The sequence below is a fragment of the Mus pahari genome, chromosome 2, assembly GCF_900095145.1.
Source record: "Mus pahari chromosome 2, PAHARI_EIJ_v1.1, whole genome shotgun sequence".
In the NCBI taxonomy this organism is placed as follows: Eukaryota; Metazoa; Chordata; class Mammalia; order Rodentia; family Muridae; genus Mus; species Mus pahari.
In genome coordinates, this window is record NC_034591.1 from 71,521,663 (window position 1) to 71,536,920 (window position 15,258).

The following is a 15,258-nucleotide window of genomic DNA, read 5'->3' on the forward strand; positions in this document are numbered from 1 at the left end:
ATATTTTGTTCATGTGTGTTTACATGAATGCATGCGTGAATGCATGGAGAGGTCAGAAGTTGATGTGGATGTAGGGAGTTTTTCTTGGTCTCTCTCCACCTTATTGTATGTATCATTTTGAGAAGGCATCTCTCACTGAACCTAGACCTCACCAGTTCAGCCCGACTGCCTGGCTAGTGGATCCATGATCTTCCTGTCTTTGGCTACCTACCCTGGGATGACAGGCCCTTGCTGACACTTGGCTTTGAGGTTAGCGCTGGGAAATAGAACTCAGGAATCCTATTCATTCAGCAAGAGCTCACTGACTGAGCCGTTTTCCCATGCCCTAGTGAAATTGCCTGAGCTGCTTACATTTTCACCTCCTCTACTTTCTAGGAAGGGCCAAGCTTAGTAATCGCGAGATCAACTTAGTGTCTCCATGTGTTTTTAAAATTAACTCACAAACCTTGAATGGGAAGCAGTCTTCGTGTATTCTGATGACTGGGGATCTTTTCTTTTGTGTGGAGACCACTGATGGTATTTCCTAAAACTCACAATGCTCCACCACTTGAACTTGGGACCAAGGATTTCTGTAAGACTGGTTCAGGCAGGTGTTCCCTGTGCTGGTGTTGTTCTCCTCAGTAACAAGTTAGGTCATTATGAAGCAGGTTAGTTTTGTATTCTGGGAGCCTGTTTCATCTAGGATTCGGCAAATACTACCTCCACCACCACCACCACCACCATCACCCCTACCCCCCCACATACACACATACACACACACACACACACACACACTAAACCACAACAGGTGCCTCCATTCTTCCAGTCTCCCAGGGAAGTCAAAGAATTGCAACAAAACAAAAGTCAACCAACCAACCACAGGAGAGAGAGCTGAACATCTGGATTCAGGTTCTACAATGGCTCTACCTACAAGCTGTATTGGTTTCAGCTTGATCTGAATAGCTCTGGCTGGCTGTCCAGGGAATCACACATGCTGTGTTCCCAGATGGGACTCAGAGGTGACACAGGGTTTGGGATGGATGGCTCTGGAATTTGTAGACACGGCATCAATTCTACATGCTAATGAGTAGGGACACAGACTGAGCAGTATCACTGATGGTGTGGATTTGGGCATCGGGAAGTCCCTGGCCCTCTCACTTACCACTTGGCAGATGGCTCCTGACAACCTTGGCTTCTGCAGAAGGATTAGGCAACTCTGGTTTTTTTTTTTTTTTTTTGGATACTTTTTTTTTAAATAAAGTTTTTCTCTTGGATAGGCGACATATTATGGAAGTTACTGATTTGTTTTGATGCATGCTAACTTCATGACTGGAGCAAGTTTCTCAGGCTCAGCTTTGTTTTTTCTGATACAAAAGTCAGTGACTCATAGCTTATGCAGTTGTTATGAACTTGTTAAAGGAATTTAAGGGAGATAAGTTGTGCACTGCACAGAGTACGGGGGCTAGTACATGGTAAATGCCTAATAAAACTTAAGGGATAGTATTATTTCAGGCTGTTGGTGTTCACACTGTGGGTTTACAGTTGTGAACAATCAATCCCTCCTAATTGCAGAAGCAGTAGCTGAAAGTCTTCTTACCATCGCAGGGCCTGCCATGTACGGATGAAGAGAGATGAGCTGCTTTCCATGGGCAGTCCTCACAGCAGACGTGCTCCTCTGGAAGAGTAGCGGAGGTGGGAAGATCCTGAACTGCTTGTCCTTTCCCAAAGGAAATGCACTGATCAGGAAAGGCCCCAACGCTGGTCTCCAGTGTGCTCAGCTGACTTTGCTGCCCTCACTGCTTCCCTCAAGTAGAACTAACTAGTCTCAGCACTGAACCCCTTTCCAGTAGCTTTTCCTTTCTTGTAACAGGCTCACACACAGCTCTGGCTGCCCTCATATTTGCTAGGTAGTCAAGGAGGACATTAAACTCCTGACCCCCAGCGTCTACCTCCTGAACCCTGGGACCACAGGCTTGTGTGCAATGCTCAGCACGGACCTGAGTCCTATGGTGCTCCTCAGTATTAATGCTCTAAACTAGACTGCCAAGTGGTCTCTCCTTTCTAGATTGTAGAGTGGATCTTAACTCTTGCACAAATGAAAATGAATTCTTAGTGCTCAATTAAACTAAACAGCATATAACCACTAATATGTAAGATTTGTTTTTCTTTGTTTTTACATATTAAAAAATGTTTTTCTTCCAGTATTGCTCAACATCACTTTACACATTTCAGAAACACTCTGAGTATTTCCTAGGCATTCTGCCTTGACCGTTATTCCTTTGATTTTGAATCAATTGTGGATACCAGTCAGAGGTCTGGTGGCTTCACCACAGGCATGGCACACCCCATCATCTAACAACATGTTATGTTGCTGACTCTAGATAACTTCATATGAGGATGAACTGCTCGTGGGCTGGTTGGCTTTGGGTCTATCCTCATGGTGTCAGAAATGAGCAGAAGTATCACAGACACAGGGTAAACCATTTCTTTCCTTTAAAAAAGTTGCTCCCTCTTCTCACCCCAATAGCAATTTTAAGATCACAGGAAAACTGATAGAAAGGAACAGAGATGTGTCATACTCTCTCTCCTTCCTCACAAGGACGGTCAACACTGAAAGTTCCCTACTAGACTGTTTTTAACCCTCAGTGGGGCTCTAGGGACTTTGGGTTTGGTAAGCTTTATTATCAGTAGAGTTCAGAAAGTGGAAGGCAGAGGTGTTAATGAATTTTCTAGGCTTTCTTAAGACAAGGTCTAATAGTCCAGATATGGCCACAATATCACAAATCATCTTGGGGGTGGGTTGGGGGTGGAGCTTGGCCTTTCAAAGGAACATAGAGATAAACTATGCTTTAAAATGTTGCAGAATGTCTTCAAGCTCTGCCAGTCTCCTCCCCCAGCTCACGCTCACTTCAGTCAACAAGTTTTTCAATATTTCACTTCAATCTACACCAGATATACATTCTAAATTCTAACTAGCACACTAATCTCCCAGACTCAAAAAAAAGTTATAGGAAACATTATTTAACTTTAGTAACATGTAATATACCTTGATTAATAAATGTTATTTCTTCAAATATTAGGACAGTTCATTAAATTGATCTCATGACCTACTAATAAGTCCTAACTGGAGACATTTAAGAATATAAATCTTCTTTATTATGAATCAATGTCAAGCATTAAGCCCTCCTTTATTGTTTACGTGATAATATAATCTTAGGATACAAAATATTCCCAATTTGGCCGCACCAATCAAACCCTCCAAGCACGTCTCTCAACTGTTGTCCCTTCAGGGCCTACACCCAGCGGCTCTTGATGTCCCTGCCTTCTATACACATCTTACTTGTACACTGTCCCTCCTGTTCCCACAGCCTGCTTGCTCTTCTCTGCCTGTCCTGAATCTCATGCTCTGTCCTGGCTCTTCTGTGGCTGGTTCTTCATTAGAGGCACCAGGATGAAATGACAGTGTAACAGGAGTAAGTTTCTGTTCTACCACTCCCACGAGGTGTGGTTTGGGACGGTGGCTGCAACTGTCTACTGGGAGCCATGGCTATGACAGTGACCCCTCCTTCAAGATGCCATTCTCTTCAGGCTTTGGCCATACTGTCACTTCTGCTCCTTCAGCATCCTGCTCTTGCTTGGTCCTGGGTACCTCAGGCTCCAGTCACCTCCCATGTGCCTGAATTTAACTTTCTTTGGCTGCTGGATGATACACCTTTGTGATACACACTGCCTCACTAACTGAAATACCGTACCCACTTCTCTTTGATCATCCTTAGATTCATCTTCTAAGGTCTATTCCAAAAGTTACTTCTCTCCAGTGCATTCTGCTACACTACAAGGTAGAACCTGCTTTAGTGCACCATCCAGTGAAGGGATGAATGACATCGGAGTATTACTGTTCCCAACAGATTCAGCCTCTCCAAAAACAGCTCCCTTCTGTCCCTAGTACTTAGCACAGATGTGTCAAGTAATTATGATTACAGAGAAGCCAATAAATGAGTGAATGGTAATAGGACTAATTACTGAACATAACACATTTATGTACCATTAAGTAATATTTCCTGACAAGACTATTCACAAAGCTACTATTTCACAGTGACCCACTCTGGGGTGATTTAGTCTAAAGGCAGCTGCTGGATACAGCTGGAGACAAATGCTGACTGCTCACAGTGAACCAGCTAGGTAGGTCTTCCCTAACTAGTTCCCCACAATCCCATATCACCTGGCAGGGTGTTTTCTGCTTATTATACTAATTAGATTTTACTTGAAAGATGTAATTATTGCTGCAACCCAAGGAAATAATTAATGGCCAATTTTAGTGGGCAAAATATTCATTAATCAAGTCAACAGACAAGAGACCTACAGAGTTTAGAAGAAAAAAGCCCTCAGAGAGGAGGAAAAAAAGATAACCACCGAGAGGGTTCTCCTGTTTCATAAATGTGGGTTAAATCTATTCAATTACAGTCTCCTCAAAGTTCATGTTTCAGATTTAGTCCTATGCCTTCTAAAGAAGCCTATGTTCAAACACCTGGCTTCAAGTCACATTGTGAAAAAGGATTTATTTTAAAAGTAAAATATTATTTATTTTATGTAAGAACAAACGTGTTTGCACACAGTATTATTACTCAGTTACCAAATATTCTCTTTTGAGACTGAGTTTCTCACTGGCCTAGAAATCATCAATTAACTAGTCAAGTATGCCTCTACCTTCTCAGCTCTGGGATTATAAGATTCACTCTCATGCCTAGCTTTCTTTATGTGGATGCTGGGAATCAGATTCAGGTTCTCCTGCTTATAAGGCATATACCTTACTGGTTAAACTATCTCCCTTGTCCTATTTAATAGTATGAAACAAAAACACTTTGTGATCACAAGGAGACAATGCTGATCTCAAAGTTGGTCTCTTTGAAAGGCTCACCCCTCTTGGGGATGTCTGAAGTCACAGATGCCACTTTCTGTTCTCTTACATTAAAGGCAGATAGGAGATAGTGGTGATAAGAACCAGTTAAGGTTGGGTAGTATTTACATTGTCATTGTGCCTTACAAACACCTGGCTTCTCCAACCGGAAGGGGGATGATCTCTAATATGTCAGTAATCAGAGCCTGGGAAAGACAGGACATTAAAGACAAAGACACTCCCGAGAGTAGATGAAACCCGTGCTTACTAACAAACGGTATATCAACCTTAAAGCATACTGCATCTAAAACAAACAGGCAAAATAAACATAACCCACGTCCTCTGGCTTGTCCCCTCATAGCCCTCTCATAATAGCCATGCCCTCAGATTTATGGCATTATATATATATATATATATATATATATATATATATATATATATATATATATAGTTTGACTGATATGTCTCTCTGCTACATTATACAGATTTAAGGAAAGGAGATAGGTCACAGAAGGCAACATATAATCACTGGGAGTCAACTTAAAACAAACAAAAATCCATGTTTTCATTTAATTTTAAACACAAACAACCATATTCTAGCCCCTACTTGCCCATAAAGTTGTTTCACAGTCTAGAAAAAAAATTCATGTTAAATACTGTTCAGCATCCACATCTTAATGGTCTAGATGCTGAAACTTTTCACTCAAAGTAATGATCTCCAGGAGTAAAAATAATATAATTATAACTGAACTACTTGGTCAGCTAGACCATAATGAGAAATGCATGTATGTGTATTTCATTCATGTGCGGGGGGGGGGGGAGTAGGGTAGAAAACCTTCATTCTGGACCATCAGCATGGCACTAAATTTTGATCTGTCACTGAAAGCAGTCACTTCTATTTCTGGCATGTGCCATGACAACAGGGCATAGCAATTGGCAAAGACAGTTCCTATTTCACAGTAAATCTCCATCTGACCTTAGGAGTACAGGACGGAGAGACTCATGAATAAGGAATTATTTGTTACATAAATAATACTTTTCTTCTAAACACACATATAAACACACACACACACACACACACACACACACACACACACACACACACACACACACATACACACACCCCTCAAGAAAACCTGAGTCACATCATAGAAAGTTCTTACCACCTGTGAGGAAATGTAGTATTGGGCATTTGCAGGACTGGGCAGTGCAGACCCAGAGTGTGCTCTCCAGGTGGCTCTGTGGTCTGAAGGACCAAGCAAGCCCCATGAGCACTTCAGTGGAGAACTCCTCAGGTCCAAAGGCATTGCCAGGTACTGTGGGTGTGCCTCCCAGAGTCAAGTCTGCGGGTGGAAGCAAGCGCACCTGGTGTTCTCCCCACCACTAGTGTTGAAACTACTCATGAGTCTGCATTTACACGGAGTTTTTATCTTTCTGTTAGTCTGTCCGTAAATGAAACTTGGAGAAAAGCTTTGCAGTTGTTTCCTTTATCTCAACTATCTCCAGAGTAACTGCCCTTTTGATTCCCAGTGTGCCCCATCTCCCAACCAGAGCTTAATAGAGCATGCTCACACTTCAGCACAGTCCCAGCTACCCTAACTAAACTGGGATGAAAGACCCACTATGTGAAGCACCTGCACACAGTTTTTCTAGGCCTGAAAGCCACTGTAGTGTTGGACAGCGTAAGCCCTATGGATGCTCTCTTCTGGACCAGCACCCAGCATTGACCTTTTACAGAAACAGAAGGCCATTCAGGATGGGTCGTGTACTAGAATATTAAAGAGCTTCTCAGGCTGCTTGTAGTCCTGGTCCAGCTGCAGGGGAGGGGCACCTAGGGTTTCTGATGTGCAGTAGAAGCAGTAGGCATCAAAGATTCCAGTGACTCTGATCCTGCTGATGATACTAGGGGCAGCTCCTCGAAGCACTGCACTTAAATGACCACAGCAGTCTGGTAACCTTGGATTAGGTAACAGTGTCACGGGTAACTGAAGTTCATAGGCTTCTCTGGTGCAGTAGCCGAGGACAGCAATACTATCAGGAACATTAAGGAGAGACTGATGGCACTGGTCTTTAATCCTATCCCACTGTGGGTCACAGTGAGACAAGGACTGAGGAAATTTGTCCCGGGAGACTCCAAGTCAGGGAGCAATCCTTAATTTCAGCACTCATATCTGAATCACTGATCATGTGTTCCTTAGTTTAGAGACACAGGGTATGGCCAGCAAGAACACAAGCTGCCTCTAATATTTTAATAAAAATCACAGCACCCTTTCCTAGCAATGGGCCCAAGATCAACTTTTCTGAAAGCAACTAGTGGTAGACCTGGGCTGGAAACCAACCCATGGCTGCTTGTTAAATCAACTCAAGCAGTAGATCTTACAGCTGTAAAAATCGTGGTTTAAAATCCAAGCTAACAGCCACCCAAATAGATGCTATACTTAAGTTTTCAATCCACATCCTCTTCAACCACTGTCAGCTAGGAGACATGGGAAAGGAATAAAGAAAAGGCCATCAGCATCGGTTTTTCTCAAGAGGACACTGACTTCTGGCTCCGGTAATTTCAAGTGCAGAAGCCACTGAGCAGTGATTCCCAGGGAATCATGAGGGTGACTCGGGCAGGGTTTCTCTCCTACCCCTGGGGATCCATCTGTGCCATGACCTCCAGCTAGCAGTGTGAAATGTAAGTGTCAGAAAACTCAAGACTTCTGGGTTGTCTGATGTTGATCTTTGAGGAGTTTCTGGAGTAGAAATAAACAGGAAATTGTTGCCTCTGAAAAGGCTCTCTGTTCCTAGGAAGGCAATAGCATGAAGATGTGAGGTCGTCCACGGGATAGCCACACACCTACCAGCACACACAGATCCACATACATGGGGCTTGCTGGATCCTCAGCCACTCCTATTCCAGACCTCTTATAATCACAACCGAGAGAGGGGATGGGGAGAAGGGGGCTCTGTAGTCTCTAGCTTTCTGAGTCCCACTTTTAGAACTGGGAGAGTGACTGACACAGCCTTTCAGTCCGCGGAGAACTTTGGCATAGATTCTTTTGGGCAATTCCAGGAACCATGTGGGAAGGGGAATAGTTGTTTTTTGTTGTTTGTTTCATTTTCTTTCATTTTGAAAATTAAGGAACTGAACAGACACAGTCACAAAGGCTATGGGGAAACTGGCTAACTGTTACAAGTCATCAAAAAAGGACATCAGGTCAAAACTAAGCAAATCCAAACAAATCATGAACTCTATTCTAGTTAAGAATGTATCACTATTCTAATATAACCAAGATGTCAGTAATTTGAAAAAAAAAACTAGGGTTGGGAATACTAAATAATTCTGTATTTTTTCTGTAAACTTAAAACTAAAACAAAAAGGTTGTTTAAAAAATGAGGGAACAGATGATTCTCAGACAATAAAAGGCAGACACAGCTGCACTGTTTTCTGTATGCTTAAGATATTTTTAGAAGAGTTTGTAATTGAAAATATTTTAGGCTTTGAAGCTATAAAATACACACACACACACACCTGGTCTTGCACGTGTGCACACACACATATACACATAGATGCACACACAGAGATGCACACAGGTACACATACACACACACACACACACACAATGTACACTCACACACTTCAAAAATCGTTTTCCCAAAGAAGTAAAGGATTTGTGTGGAGAAAAAAATGCTATGCTCATAAAGACCTGAAATATACCTCAGCAATCTGTTGCTATGGACCCTTTGAGAAGCAGCCACCATGTTCCTGACACATGACGCAGGAAGAAGATGGACTTGGTCCACCTACCTCCAGTGACCCAGGCCCCACATCTCCCTGACATGCACTGAAGTCTCCACATTCTCCTGTGAGGATATTTGCTCCTTGAGGCTTGGATCCCAACAAGTTCTCTTCCAATGGTGGGTTACAGCATAGGGAACACTGCCCTTTCACACACCAGTGGCATCTGAGTGACATCCATAGTACCCATGAACTGCAATGGTGGGTTACAGCATAGGGAACCCTGCCCTTTCACACACCAGTGGCATCAGAGTGACATCCATAGCACCCATGAACTGCAATGGTGGGTTACAGCATAGGGAACCCTGCCCTCTCACACACCAGTGGCATCTGAGTGACATCCATAGCACCCATGAACTGCAAGGTGAAAAGCTACCCTAGCTTCACAGCCAAGTCATTAGCCATCTGCCTGTGTTCATCCTTTGCTGAAGACTGGATGGCCTTAAATCAGTGGGCAAACCTGCAAGCTTTCTTTTGGGAGTAGTGATGACTCAGCTGTAATTACAGCTCTTTGGAGGTGGAGGCAGGAGGATCAGGAGTTCATGGCCAGGCTCAGCTACAGGCAAGCCAGCCAATCAGTCAGCTACCCCACTTTTCATCTTCCCTAGCATCTTAGAAGCCAGTAGGAGCTCACATCAAGTCATTTGCATACTGCTTTCTTACATTTTCTAGCCTCCTCAGGAGTTAAAAACATACTGGAACCTGGAGATTTGGGGGGAAAGAAGCATCAGGGGCCTGGACAATCCGTAAACTGAATTCAAACCCCTGGAATAGTAGGGCATTCATAGCTGCCCACACACTCCTGAGGTTGGCTATTTTTGCTTTGCTGTTTCAATGCCAACACAAGGAGTGTGTATGGAAGTCAGCCTTCTCCCAACACCTTCACCCTGGCACTCACTTAGACCAAAGGAGAGAGGATGGCAGAGAGGAGCCACTGGACGTTAATTTCAAGGTCAAGACACAAACACCAAAGATTACTGGTTTGCTTTCTACACCAAACATACCCATCTCACATACCTTCTGGCTGCCCTTGCTCTTGAACATGTCATTACCTCATTTTCTATTGTCCTCCTTTCTCCTGCAGTAGACTCAAACCTTCCCCCTTCCCCAACAAGCCCATTAAAGTCCTAAATGAAGCCCCAAGGGGGATTTGCTTTTTTTCTGCATCATTCACTGTCTCATTCAAACACAGTTCATTGAGCATTTACTATGGGCCACAAACTCTTCCAAGTACTAGAAATATACCAGTGAACTGAAAGGAGAAAGTCACTTCTGAGGGGTGGGGAGTGGGACTTAAATCATGGGTAGGAAAGAGGTTCATGGGGACAAATGTAAATACACTTTCTTGTACACATTATGTCAGGTGGGGCCTTCTAGGAAGAAAAGAGAACACAAGGAGGGGATACGGAGACAGAGGGTCTTCTCGTGGCACCTGGCGTCATATGCTAATTCATTTCATGTGTCCATGCTGCCTCCTTAGCTGGGTATTTCATTCTTTCTCCAAGGGCAGAGCTATTCTGGAGTTCTTTCAGCATAGACTTACAATCTCCCAGTTCTGTTGTATGACAGAAATTACATGATTATTGGAGCTGATTGATACTTTAGAACCACAGACCTCTGCAGGATCAGAGAGATGGATTACTGCCCATGGGAGTTGTGCTTGGTGAGCTGTTCCAGTGACATCCCCCATCAATCTATCGCAGAGCTGTGTCCTGGGCACTGGGTGTAGCCCTGACCAGATGTGGTAACATAGCCAGGGCTGAGGCTTGGGCATTGCCTGAGTATGTCCCTGGGGGAGGTGTGGTCCTTGGGATTGGGAAGTGCTGTATGCTTGTAAGAGGTAGCACCTTGTGGAAGCCTGTCTTGTCACCATTGCATTATCCATAAAGGAATGAAGACCTTTCTTTTAGGGCCTTGACTCAGATTTCCAGAGATTGAGGTGACTTCACAACATTCTCTGGCTTTGTATCTTGAGATTTGATCTCTTCTTTCCACACTCAGGAACATACCATCCACCTTCACTGTCCCACCAGAACCCAGCTAATACTCACTGGCACCATGCCCTTGGACATCCAGAACTGTGAGTTCTAGAAACCTCTTTCTTTATAAAGTTACCCAGATTCAAGTAATTTTAATACAGGGACAGAAGCCAGTTAAAATAACCCATGAAATCCTATACTTAGGACATGGGTATTTTGGTAAAAAAGGTCACCACAGGATATGTGGCCATTTGTTTGAAAGAAACAAGCTAAGGGATGAAAAGGAGAGTGGGTGACATGGTTGGGAGGAGGAGGTAGGTTGGGAAAGGTCCTTCTGAGGAGGCAATGATCTAGCCATAACCTAAAAGCCAAGAAGGAGCCAGCTGGGCAAAGGTGAGAAAGGACTGGGCTGGGGGCAAGAACAGGCCTAGGGATGAAAATGTGCTGTGTGCAAAGAACCCTGACCCAAGGCCAAGGCTGAGGGAGGGGCTGGTCCTCACAGGCTCTGAGTCAGGGAGTGAGTCTTACTCCGGGCAATGAGAAGCCACAGGTGCTACTTTGAGGGAGAGAATGAGATTTACATCTCAAGATCACTCTCCCAAGCCAGTGACCACATGCGACAGGTAAGCCTGCTGCCCTAGCACAAGGATTAAAAAACGGTATAGTCACCCTACACATAACCCACTATAACCACTGGGATTCTATTACCATTGATAGTCTGAGTCAGTCAATCTCTAAACCAGCAAGAGATGGATTCAACACATTTAGCAGGGTAATATTAAGGCTACCCTGCATCTTAATTACACTACGATTCTAGTAAGGAAGAAGAGAAAATTCAATAAATGTCTCTCCATGATGTCTCCTCTGTTTCATAGTCATAGTCCTGTTAGAATGTGCCTTGATAGGTATAAAAAGGGCTAGTTACAGCTGGTGGTCCTGAGATACTGAGAGTCTTATTCTCAAAGAGGCTTGCCCGAATTCCCTTGGCAGGGCTCCAGCTTACGTAATGTTTCCCTAACCTCTCCTTCCCTGTCTTGTTTTCACATGTCCAGTCGTCTTTGTGGCTCCTCTGCAGATGCCCGCCAAGTTCCTCACGCAGACACACTACTTTAAAAGTTATATTCCAGAAGCTTCTGCTAGGCTCCCTCCTGAATCTTTCCAGAAGCTTCCATGTGCTCTCTGCCTCTACACCAGACACTGGAAAACCTAAAAGGATCAGACAAACCAAGATCTACCATCTGTCTTACTTTTATCTGTCCTCTTGGTCAAACCAGCTAAAGAAAAGCATACACACGCTTACCACTGCTGTGTCCCACGGGCATGAGGGTGGGCACCTCTGTGGGCTTGGATTATATCCCGTACTCACGTTCCATCTCCTAATCACAGAATGTCAGGGGAGGAGTTACCTTAGCAACACCCACTCAATAGATTCCAGGTTGGTCTAAGGAACAGCTCTAGGAGAGCTGCAGCTAGAGCTTGCATAGAGCCTTCCCCTGTATGAGGATTTCCTCCAGCCAACCCTCCCACCGTCCTCATTAATCTGTATGTCAATGTCCTACCCAACCCCTCACCCCCCCCAATGCACCATGGTCTTTAGTCTCTTGTGAGAAGAGAATGAACAGGTTGATGTGCTATTCATAATGTGGCCCCTGTGCTATAGCCAGAACTCTTGTTCAACAAATGTTTGAGCAAATGCTTGATTGGATATTGTGTTTGTTTGTTTGTTTGAAGCATGGTCTTACTTTATTGTGAAGGCTGATCTAGAACTCGTCATGTAGACCAGGTTGGGCCTGAGCTTGCAGCAGTCTGCAATTACAGAGTGCTGCAATTACAGGTGTGAGCCCAGCTCTGGGATGGAGTCTTAAGGCTCCTGTGGTTTGTTTTCTGATATGGTCACCTGAACAACAATGACATGGCTTTTTTCCTCACCAGCTTTTTGGAAAACAGACTCAAGTCCAAATGCAGGCTCTGCTGCTACTTTGTTAGTTGATGGTGGGAAGAAGGATGACTGGGGGCTCATCCTTCCACAATGAAAGCGTTGTTCTAATCTGCCTAACCTTTGAGAGTAAAATGACCTTCTGGATGCTGCCCATGAAGCCTCTGTAAGTACATAGTCTTTCCCTCAGGTGCCATGCCCATCTTTGCTTGGCGAGTATGTTCCAGGTTTTTTTCCTATGGGTTAAGCTAGAAAAAAAGGAAGAGGCGGAGGGCACACTGTAGGTGGGGCAAGGCTAGTAATTCTTAGCAGATATCACTTTCTTCCACCCCATCAAGACCTTTTTAGGGTAAGAGATTAAACTATGCTATAATTCATATCATTTTGTAAAAACTTGAACACAGTATTCAGTTTATACAGTATTATCATAGGAGGACTCAGGGTTATGTGTGGTGTAAGTAAGAGCTAGGAAAGTATTTTAATTTGGAGAGTGTAGGAAAAGCTTGCTGTGGAGCTACATGACAAGTGTGCAGGGACACGTGGCACATAGCTGATGCTGTAGTGTGCAAGAAGGCCTGACAGGAGAGCCAATAACTGGGCTTCTCAGGAGTTAGAAACCAGAGGCACAATTTTAATTCTGACATCCAGACTGGTGCTATAATGACACCTTGTGGTCACAGGCTTCATGACAGACACTGACATGCATGTATAACTATTTTCATCATCTTTTAACTTTTTAAAAATTATTTTATTAGATATTTTCATTTACATTTCAAATGCTATCCCGAATGTCCCCTATACCCTCCCCCTGCCCGGCTCCCCTGCCCACTCACTCCCACTTCTTGGCCCTGGCATTCTCCTGTACATATAAAGTTTGCAAGACCAAGGGGCCTCTCTTCCCAACGATGGCTGACTAGGCCATCTTCTGCTATATATGCAGCTAGGACACGAGCTCTGGGGGTACTGATTAGTTCATATTGTTGTTCCACCTATAAGGTTGCAGACCCCTTCAGTTTCTTGGGTAATTTCTCTAGCTCCTCCACTGGGGTCTCTGTGTTCTATCCTATAGATGACTGTGGGCATCCACTTCTATATTTGCCAGGCACTGGCATAGCCTCACAAGAGATAGCAATATCAGTGTCCTTTCAGCAAGATCTTGCTGGCATATNCAATAGTGTCTGCGTTTGGTGGCTGACTATGGGATGGACACCGGGGTGGGGCAGTCTCTGGATGGTCAATCCTTTCGTCTTAGCTCCAAACTTTGTCTCTGCAACTTCTTTCATGGATATTTTATTCTCCATTTTGGGGAGGAATGAAGTATCCATGTGTTAGTCTTCCTTCTTATTGATTTTCTTGTGTTTTGGAGATTTTATCTTGTGTATTGTAGGTTTCTGGGCTAATATCCACTTATCAGTGAGTGCATATCAAGTGAGTTTTAACTTTATGGCATGGAAACACAAACACAAGTTCACTGTTTCCAACAAGGAGATAAGAAGCAAGAGAATCTGGTCACAGTTTGCTGGTGACACTCGTTCCAACAGAGGACTCTTAGTGACAGTTTTCAAGCAGTTGCAGCTCTCTGCTGAACATTTACCTGGCACCTGAGACTTGAGCAGGAGTTACTAAAGCTTGTTGGTTGTTTTAAAACTGCACCTGGGGCCCCCAAGTACCAGTCAACCCTGCCCCCTCATGAATTCTAAGAGCAGTAAGGAGGAAATAAAGAAAAACCTAACATGAGTCTTTGGAATTTCAAAATTAAATTTCTTTATACAACCATACCCTGGGGCTCCACAGTGATGGAAGCAGGCCAGCAATCATCGTCCTGCAGGATCCCATATGATGCTGAGTGCTGGCTGCACTCAGAGCACTTGTGGGATGCTGGTGGACTCTGGAGGGCTCATGCTATCAGGAATGAATGGCCCCAGCACCACAAAGAACTAGAGGGCGGCTGACTCGAGAGGGGACCCAGAAATTGCAATTGTAGATCAAACTGAGTTCCTACAAAAGTTCTTTTCAAAATATCACAAATAAACATAGGAAATTCAGAGAAAATTTCCAATTATGTATTAGGTCACAAAAAAACTGGGCTTTAGGTGAAAATCTTAAAACAATTCCTAATAATTAGAAGTGAATTCTGAAATTCCATATTCCTGGTATCTTAATAATGTGTAATATAAAACTTAGTAAGAGCATACTCCATATATGATTATGAAAACTGGGATCATTTATTCCTGGGGAAAGCATTTCCTGATTAGCCTCTGCTACGGGTTGAAGTGTTGTCCCCAAAGGTTTATGAGGCTTAGTCCTCATCATGGTGATGTGAAGTGTCAGAACCTTCAGGAGGTGGCCAGGACTTGCAGGTGTTAGGTCAATGTAGTTTTTGTAGGACCTCAGTCCTCAGGAGAGCAGACTTTGACAAAAGACACCATCCCATGAGCTTGTGTTTCCTGTACTGTCCTCTTCTTCCTTCTCTCCATGTTATGGCATAGCCAAGGGGACGACTGACAGAAGCTAAAAACAGGCTTGCTCAATCTTGAACTTTCAGTTCTCAACAAAACTAAACAAACATTTTATAAAGTTCCAGCCTCAGGCAGGTATTTGCTTTAGAAAAATAAAATAAAGCTGTGTTCATCATGAACTCGTAGGAAGCACCAGACAAAGCGCTTTTTTTTTTTTTTTTTTT

The 15,258-nt window shown here is 43.7% G+C and overlaps 1 protein-coding gene across 2 annotated transcripts in view; it reads right to left on the reverse strand.

The window, feature by feature from the left end:
- The window catches only part of Jazf1 (JAZF zinc finger 1), a 290,475-nt gene that overhangs the window by 129,432 nt on the left and 145,785 nt on the right, over positions 1 to 15,258 (reverse strand). Inside the window, exon 1 of one of the 2 annotated variants that reach the window (XM_029535226.1) lies at positions 6,040 to 6,104. The exons of the other annotated variant lie outside the window; for it this stretch is intronic. The gene's annotated coding sequence lies outside the window, so the exon portion shown is untranslated. Of the gene's footprint in view, positions 1 to 6,039; positions 6,105 to 15,258 lie in introns of those variants that run through there. 2 annotated transcript variants of the gene reach the window in all.